Here is an 8,815-nt window from a genome sequence, read left to right as displayed (position 1 = left end):
AGAAAAAAAGACATAAAAGTTGCTGAGACCTCTTTTTCAATGACCTGGTGCTGGTGCTAGTTCCAGGCCATGGACTTTCACAGACTTCCACAGACCAAACTCTGGCTCCAGGTGCTCTTTGCTGGGCCTGAGCTAATGGTGCATTCCATTTGAACTCAGAATTTCAGAGTTCCTAGTGGGAACGCCCAAGGTCAGAATTTCTATCCTGAAAGTCAGAGCATCCACACCGCCCCTGACTTCCCGGTAGGAAATTCCAACTCTAGGGGTAAACAATTATTAGGCTCCTATTTGACTAGTGTTTGTTGCAATAAATCAGCTCTATACATAGTATAATTTGATGTTTATATACAGAAATACTGCTGGAAAACTTAAATTTGAAAATTACTTCATTCTCACCCTGACTTCCCAGTTCAGAGTAAAAATGGTACACACCATAAGCGTGTGTGCGTGCGTGTGTGCGTGCGTGCGTGCGTGTGTGTGTGTGTGTGTGTGTGTGTGTGTGTGTGTGTGTTGTGTCCAACTAAGCACTAGCACTAGCACCAACACCAAACAAGCAGTGGTAGGAAGGGGGTACGTGTGGTTCATTGGTTTATCGTATAAACATTCTCATTGTCATATCCTCTAAATTATCAGGATCAGTACCACATGTACCACACATATGGTCACATCCTATAATTATTCCAGATCAATAACATATATGGTCACATCCTCAAATTACTCAGGATCAAAACCATATATGGCCACATACCGTTTTAAATATTTGGGATCCTAACAGAGATTTTAACCAGATGACATTGATAACATGACCTACCATAGATCACAGCACTAGTATGTCATATTGAACTAACTGCCTGGTGTGCATATGCTTTTGAATTTGTGTTTGTGTGTGTGTATAGGAAAGAGAGAGAGAGTATCTGTGTGAGTGTGTTTGTGTGTGCGTGTGTGTTTGTGTGAGGGTGTATTTAAAGGGTCAGTCCTCCTAAGTGATTTGATGTAATGAATGGTATGGAAACACTGTCGCTGTTTCTCTTTTCCTTCTTTTCTGAGCAGGATGTGAACTTTGAACTGTCCCTGAGCAATAAAAGTCTTCATGTAAACATGTAAATGATGGGGAAGGGGGAAGTGTAATTATGTAAAATAAAACTTGAATTCTGAAAAATTATGTTTTTTTGCTGTTCTTCATCGGGGGAGCTGATTATATTGTTGGTTAATGGGTCCATTCCCTTAGTTCATTTTTTTCCCTTTAGCAAAACAATGAACCTCATACTGCTCCTCAAGGCATCACTATTGGTGTGTGAATATGAGGGTGGATGTGTGTGTCCTGACTGTTATTGTGTGTGAGAATGTGAGGTTAAATTAGACAATCCTCCTAATGTTTAATATGGAAAAGCTGTTGTTGACTCTTTTCCGTTTTCTCTTGAGAAGGGAGGGAACTTTGTATCGCAATAAAAGCATTCACACAGTGTGCAAGAAAGTAGCTCAAAAGTCCCACAGAGGGCCACAGCAGCCTCTGACCTTGTGTGTTAGATGTGGTGCTGGGAAAGGTGGGTGGAGTAAGAGATGATGCTAAAATTAAGGTAAGTATGGCAACTGATGTTACCAATGACTCTAACTGCCATTTCAACCGTACACGGGGTACCAGTTACTCTGACTATTCAAACATCCACTGGTTACCAATAGGATTGGGCATCGAGCATCGAACATCGATTGGAACCAGGAGTATCTTTCCGATTCTCCCGGACTCGTCCAAATGTTTTAATTTCGATTCCAAGTTTCGATTCCTAGTCCGATGACCGGGTGAAGAAACCACTGAACACCAACAAAGAAGAATCCTCTGGAAGTATTTAGGTTAGCGCAACAATGGACAGTGTACGGCGACAATTGAAAGTGTGGCTTCATTTCACTAAAACAAATGACAAGTCGGCTCAGTGCAACACTTATATCATGCACAGGAGGGTGTACGACAAATATGATCAAACACCTCCGGGTTCATGGTGTACAATTAACAGAGTGCCCCGTCTTTGACGCGCTGCGCCGGCCCTCCTCCACATCCTCCCCCCCCGGCTCCGACCCTCAGCCGAGTACAGCACTCCAGTCCAAAGCCGGTAAGTAAAATAATAAAATATGTCTAATGTCAACGCCCACAGGTAATAAGTTCTAATCGACCTGGTCAACTCAATGCAAATAACCCAGCTAACGTTAGCCCATGTATTTTTTCTTAGACAAACGAGCTGAGAATGCTAACGTTAGCCAGGGAGCTAACGAGACTCCACATTGTGCTACTCCCACCCCATTCACTATCCCAACCAAGGGAAAAATGACGGTGCAACAAATAGAAGAGTGCCACAGGAAGGTCACGGCTTACATTGTGAAGAAACTGCATCCCTTTTCAGATGTGGAATCACCAACATTTAGGTTAGTTTTGCACTAATGATTGAGCTAAGCAAAGTGATACTGAGCTTAAGTTACACTAACAGAGGCATAATATATTTGTGCTTGTTTGCAGGGACATGGTGAAAACCCTGAACCCCAAATACACACCACCTTCCCGAGACTGCTTGTCAAATAAATTAATTCCATCTTGGTACAAAGTTGAGAAGGTCAACGTAATAACAGAGCACAGTGAGGTCAGCTCCATTGCACTCACATGTGATGGCTGGAGCAGCATAACACAGGACCATTATCTCACCATCACAGCACACTATATTGTGAGGGGCAAAGTGCAGCAAAAAGTACTTAAAACAAAAGCTGTTTACAAAGCACAGATTGGCTGTGTTGTGGCAGAGGAAATCAGTGATGTTCTGTCAGAGTTTGGCTGATAAAATTGCAGCAATCACTGGAGACAATGCTGCCAATATGGATGTAGCTATTAAGCACCTGCAGTTTGTGAAATTATGCTGTTTTGCCCACACACTTGATCTAGCAGCACAAAGTCTGTACTCCCTAAATGCAGTCAGTCAGTGGGTGGCCAAAGTCTGAAGCATTGTCGTGTGGATGAAGAGGTGCTTGATGGTGTAACCGGCAGCCTTTTGGTCCCCTCTGGGCTTCCATAGGCTTTGTTATCATGCAGCCTGTGATGGTGCCTCCCTTCTACCTAATTAGGCACAGGTGTTTTCCAATATAAGCAGCCCTGTGCTGATACACAGCAGGCTGCAGATCTTGGTTGGGACTCACTCTGGCTTTGTGAACTGTTTTTTTCTGGGTATCTAGTGTTCTTTGTGACAGACGTGGGGTAAGTGCATGCTTTGATGCATGTGGTGACTGCTTGTTGTGGCAATATCACCTTACATTTGCCTTTGTTATTATAGATCCTGGTCCTGAGTAGCTGGAGCTGACTCACACTTGTTGCTGTCTTTTAAGGTACCCCAATCATGTTTTGTGTTGATTTTAAAATGTTGTAGTGAGCAGTGATTTAACCTTTTTTTTATTGGATATCTTTATAGGCTGACTGCCACTGCTGCTTTGTTTAGGTTTTGCTTTGTTTAGGTTTTGCTTTGTTTGGGCTTTGTTTTTCTTAGTTTGTTTGAGTGTTACTTTCTAAGCTTTAGTTGTAGTTAGGTTTTGGTTTGCTCTATTGCTCGCTTTGGTTTTTTAAAGTTATCAGTTGGTCTGATTATTTTCTTTTTCTTTGTTAAACTATCTCTTAACCTTGTTGTCTTTCTGTTTGAGTATTGCAGATCGAGTGGTTCGTGGTCTGACCGTCTTGAGGCTGTCCGCGGGTGTAAGCCTCACCACCTGCACCTCACTACCCCCATTAATTGTGTGTGAGTGGTTGTTGGCACTTTTTTTTCATTTTCTCACTGAGCACATTTTTCTTTTTCCTTAGTTGCTGTGTTTGAGTGAATGCAGGGCTTTTGGGCACGTGGGAATGGTAAGTCCTCTGCACCCCTTTTTTTTAGTCACAAGCGATCATATCGAAAGAAACTTAACCCTTAGTCTGCAATATTCCCTTTAATGATTGTGTTTGACATTAATTTGGTAGCGTTGTCATTTTACATTCTTTCTATTTTTAAAACAAGAGATTAAAATAAATATTTTTCTACAGCTTGAAATTATTTATTGCCCATTCTTCATATTTCTTTTTTTTAAATAAAGCAAATTATTTGAACATCAGTTTTTGTCTCTGTCTCTGATTATCTTGCTGCCAATTTGCTGTTCCTCCAAATTATCTTTGGAATTTTACTTTTGGGATGGTTTAAAGACGTTGTTTTTTTTCATTAGTTAAATGAAATAATTATTAAACCTGGCCCTCGGTTACAATGGCAAAGGTGGTTCTCCGAGAGAAGCAAAAACTTCTACGTAAGACATATGAAGTTCATTTAGTTTAACCGTTGCACATTGATATTAACATAATGATTTTATATTTCTCATGTTATTATGTAATATTATTAGTTTAGTTTAGTTTATTTCGGTCACATCAACATGAATCTCACCCACAAACACCAAAGTGAGAAGTGACACAGCAAACAAGTGTTACGTTTGTGCTTACCCGCATTAACCCCATACAATCAACAAAATAAAGCAAACTAACAAAACAAGACCGAAAAAGGTGTAGGTCGAAGCCTTTGCTTATTTTGCCTACCCTTTTCAAATTCATAATTTGCTCAGCTTCCTTTTGGTTGATGTGAAACAATCAGAAATTCACATGTATCTCATATCTGAGCTCATTTTTTACTCACATTATAGTTCTGTACTTTACAATCATTTTTTGTTTAAGAAACTTTTTGAACCTACCATGTGTTTGACATTCTTTCATTTCTCTGTCTAATCCATTCCACAGACTAACTCCATACACTGAAACACATCTTAGTTTAACATTTGTCCTGCTCTTTGTTTTTGTGAACATACAACTCCCCCTCAGTTCATACTCACACACTCTAATCTGGAACAATCTCTGGATACAGTCTGGCAACATTTTATGGTATGCCTTGTACATCAGTGAAGCTATCCTCAGATCCACAAGTTCACAGAATTTTAGAGCTTGCAGCTTTATAAATAATTTGTGTGTTGGTTTACAGTAATCAGCCCGGTTAATGAGCCTGATTACTTTCTTTTGAAGCAAAAAGATTGGATTTGTGATCGTTTTATATGTTCTTCCCCAAACTTCCACACAGTAATGTATGGAAGTATGAAAGAACAATACAACATATACAGTGAATCTGAGTTAATAATATCTTTGGTTTTATACAATATTGCAGCTGACTTTGATATTTTGGTTTTAATGTGATTAGCATGAGGTTTCCAACACAGTTTGTGGTCTATAATCACTCCTAAGAACTTATTCTCAAAAACACGCTCTATTTCCATGCCATCCATCATAAATTTTACCCTTGTATTATTTTTACAATTTCCAAATATCATGTATTTAGTTTTACTTACATTTAAAGATAATTTATTGATACTAAACCATCTTGCCAAGGCACTTAATTCTTTCACCACTGTACCCATAAGATGATCCAGGTTCTTACCAGAGTAAAACAGGTTGGTGTCATCAGCAAACAGAATAGAATTAAACAATTTTGACACATTACAAATATCATTGATATACAATATAAACAATTTAGGACCCAACACCGATCCCTGTGGAACCCTACATGTGACCTGTAGCATGTCAGACTTATTATTGTTTATTTGTACATACTGATGTCTGATATTATAGAATAGAATAGAATAGAATAGAATAGAATAGAATAGAATAGAATAGAATAGAAAATACTTTATTTATCCCCGAGGGGAAATTCAGGAGTCACCGCAGCATTTAAGAAAACAAAAGTAAGAAAGAGTATAGAAAGTGCAAAAAGGTCCTTAAGAAATTAGATGACGACACTCGTCCACCACTCTCCAGCCCAGCCAGTCTCCACCTCCACAGAGTCCAGGACTGAGCCTCCCCAGCAGTCTGTTCAGTCTCTGTCTCCTGGATCCTGTCTGCTCATAGCAGGCGAAGCTCCTCCAATGTGGCGCCAGCGTCCGATGTCAGCACCTTCAGCCACGTCTGTGAACAGCACGATGCTGCTGGGTTAGCATGGCTAGCTCGTCCATCCCACGGAGCTAGATCCCACGTTCCCAGCAACGATGGATGGAAGGACAGGTCCACGTCGTCACCTCCCAGCTCACATCCGGGAACAAGCACGTCGTCCTCACCTCCTCCTCCTCAGCTCGAGGGAAATCATCAAGCCCTACACTAGTTAGCATTGACATACTCTCCAGACAAACACAGGAGAAAAGTAGTAAAAAATATCGCTGAAGTCACAAAAAGTTTGGTGTCCGTGACCAACAGTGAACCATACAAATTAATGATCCACTCCAAATACAAAGATAAGGAAAAAGAGACGAAAAAAATTACAAGAAACGGACAAAGACGAGAGAGCTGCTGCAACAGGCAGCTACTTGGGCAGCGCCTAGCAACGGAATTACATTATTATTATTATTATCATATTTCTAATTTTCATGAAATGAGAAGTGCTGTAGTATTTAGGTCCAATTTAAATACAAGTATTGTTAGTCTCCTGGGATGAAAAGCATCTGCCAAATGACTTCAAATTAATGTTTTTATTTTTTATCAGAGCTGCCCTGACACTCACTCATCCTTGATGTGAGAACATGCAGGAACTCTCTGTACCTAATGATAGAGAGAGTCACAGAGCAGTACCCTGCAATTCAAGCAGCCAGCTTGGATCAGCGACTGAGAAAAAATATGGAAAGGGACAGGTAGAGATAGATGAGCTTAGACCCCCAAAAATACCAAAACACACTAAATATGAATTCAAAGAACAGTACAAGGGTGAATACATTGCATCATTGAATTGATTCTTGACTTACTACTACTACTACTATAGCTATGACTATTAGACTACGGCATACTGTAGGGAGTGCATAGCATATGCTAGCAATCTTTAACACTATTCTGTGTTCTTAATATTTTTTCATGCAGGCTTGCTCGTCTGGGAGGATTTTCAGAGGACTGAAGACTTCATCAATCTCACGAAAGTTCTCTACACATCAACACTCTGCGTGTCTTCAGAAAAAAGCACCACATGTGGACACCCATTCTCGACAAGCTCCAGGCACATCTGACTGTGAAAGAAGGAGACACAGTGTTTGTATCCAACCTTAAAAAACAGGTTTGGGCAAACCTATCGAAGCGCTACCAGGTAAGTGACTGAGGCAGGCAGCTGTAAAGAAGTTTGTGAAGATTATTAATATCTTTAATCCTGTGGCTTGTTAAAACGTTCAGAGAATATGTTTTGCAAAATGATGAGACCAGGCACTTTCTCCAAGTGGTCACTGTGTGGGATAAACTTAAAGTGAATGATGATGACACCGCCTGGGACCAGATCCAGAGGAAGCTGATTGAACAAGTGAAATGTCATTCATGCACAACTGTCTTTTTCAGCTATTAAAAACAGCTATTAGATTAAATAATCTAAATATTAGTTGGGTTCTTTGTTGTCAACAGAGGAAGACTGTGGAGTTGATGGGGGTGTCATGCAGTTGGAGAAAAGGCCTGAGAATGAGGCAGAGGAGGAGAGTGAGAAGGAAGAGAAGGAGAGTGTAAGTGTAGATCGCTGATGTTTTCTAAGTTCTCAATCTTAATAATGGTCATTGCTTAACTGGTAACTTTTTCCTTTTCAGTGACAATACTGATGAACCTTGTGTTTTTTTAGCAACCACCTCCCTGCAAGTTGTCAAAGAAGACTCCACTGGAGGAACTGTTTGCTGAGGATGAGGCACAGAGCTTAGTGTCACAGCAGAGCCCCATGACCATAAAGAAACGTGTGGAGAGAGCTGCAGATGTACAAGGACGTTCCACCGGCCACTATGTCTGAGGACCCTGCTGCATGGTGGTGGAACCAACGAAAGACTTATCCTTTGCTCTCAGATCTGGCTTTCTCACATTTATGTGTTCAAGCTTCTTCCGCGCCCAGTGAAAGCGTGTTCTCCACTGCAGGAGACACCATCTGCCCAGAACGCTCGAGAATACTACCTGAGAAGGCAGATATGATCATATTTCTCAACAAGAACTGTTTTTAGACTGTACCTGCTGCTAATGTGGGCTGGGTTGTACTGGTTGTTTTGTATTGTTCCTTTTTGATATTCTGCACCAGGTAAGCCCATCAGCAGGAGCACAGTAATATGTTTACATACCTGCAGCATCAGAAACTCAAGATAAGTGAAAATGTGGTTCCATCATGAGTTTTTCAAAAATAAAGCTCTGTTGTGAAAAGTGAACCCCTGTGGAAAGATTTTTTTTTTCAGTTCAGATGTGTATATAAAATCAGCCCTATGAGCAATTCATAGTATTAGTGGAGCAGATAAGTGAAAAAATCGTTCACATGATGATGCAAGCATGAAATTTGGTACAGATACTCTCTAAGGGACACTCTTTTGAATTGAAACGTGAGACATGCCAAAATTCAAGATGGCGGCCATTTTTAAAGATGGACGCCTTTTCTATCAGACGATTCTTATTTCAAAAGTTCTATTGGTGATGCAAGCATGAAATTTGGTACAGATACTCTCTAAGTGAGACTCTTTTGAAACAAAATGTTAGACATGCCAAAATTCAAGGTGGCGGCCATTTTTAAAGATGGCCGCCATTTTGTTGAACAGTTGTTATTTTAATATATTTCTATTGGTGATGCAAGCATGAATTTTAGCTCATACACTCTCTAACACTCACGAAAATTTTAATTTAGACACCCCAAAATACAAATTGGTGACCATTTTTCATGATCGGGGCCATTTTATTCAAGATGGCTACCATTTCAGTTGAACGCTCAGTATTCCAACTCAAACTCAAACTGTGATGCAAATG

General features: G+C 40.3%; 1 protein-coding gene across 2 annotated transcripts in view; it reads left to right on the top strand.

Annotated features, from left to right (window-relative positions):
* The window catches only part of fmn2b (formin 2b), a 56,624-nt gene extending 55,462 nt beyond the window's left edge, over positions 1 to 1,162 (top strand). For both annotated transcript variants that reach the window (XM_074663271.1, XM_074663270.1), the window contains exon 19: positions 1 to 1,162. This exon is cut by the window's left edge and continues 200 nt beyond it. The gene's annotated coding sequence lies outside the window, so the exon portion shown is untranslated.
* The last annotated feature ends 7,653 nt before the right edge of the window (positions 1,163 to 8,815 follow it).

This window comes from Halichoeres trimaculatus, unplaced genomic scaffold (genome assembly GCF_033239565.1).
Source record: "Halichoeres trimaculatus isolate MK-OKI-2021-1 unplaced genomic scaffold, fHalTri1.1 fHalTri1_scaffold_23, whole genome shotgun sequence".
Lineage (NCBI taxonomy): Eukaryota > Metazoa > Chordata > Actinopteri > Labriformes > Labridae > Halichoeres > Halichoeres trimaculatus.
This window is presented reverse-complemented; position numbering and strand designations above follow the sequence as displayed.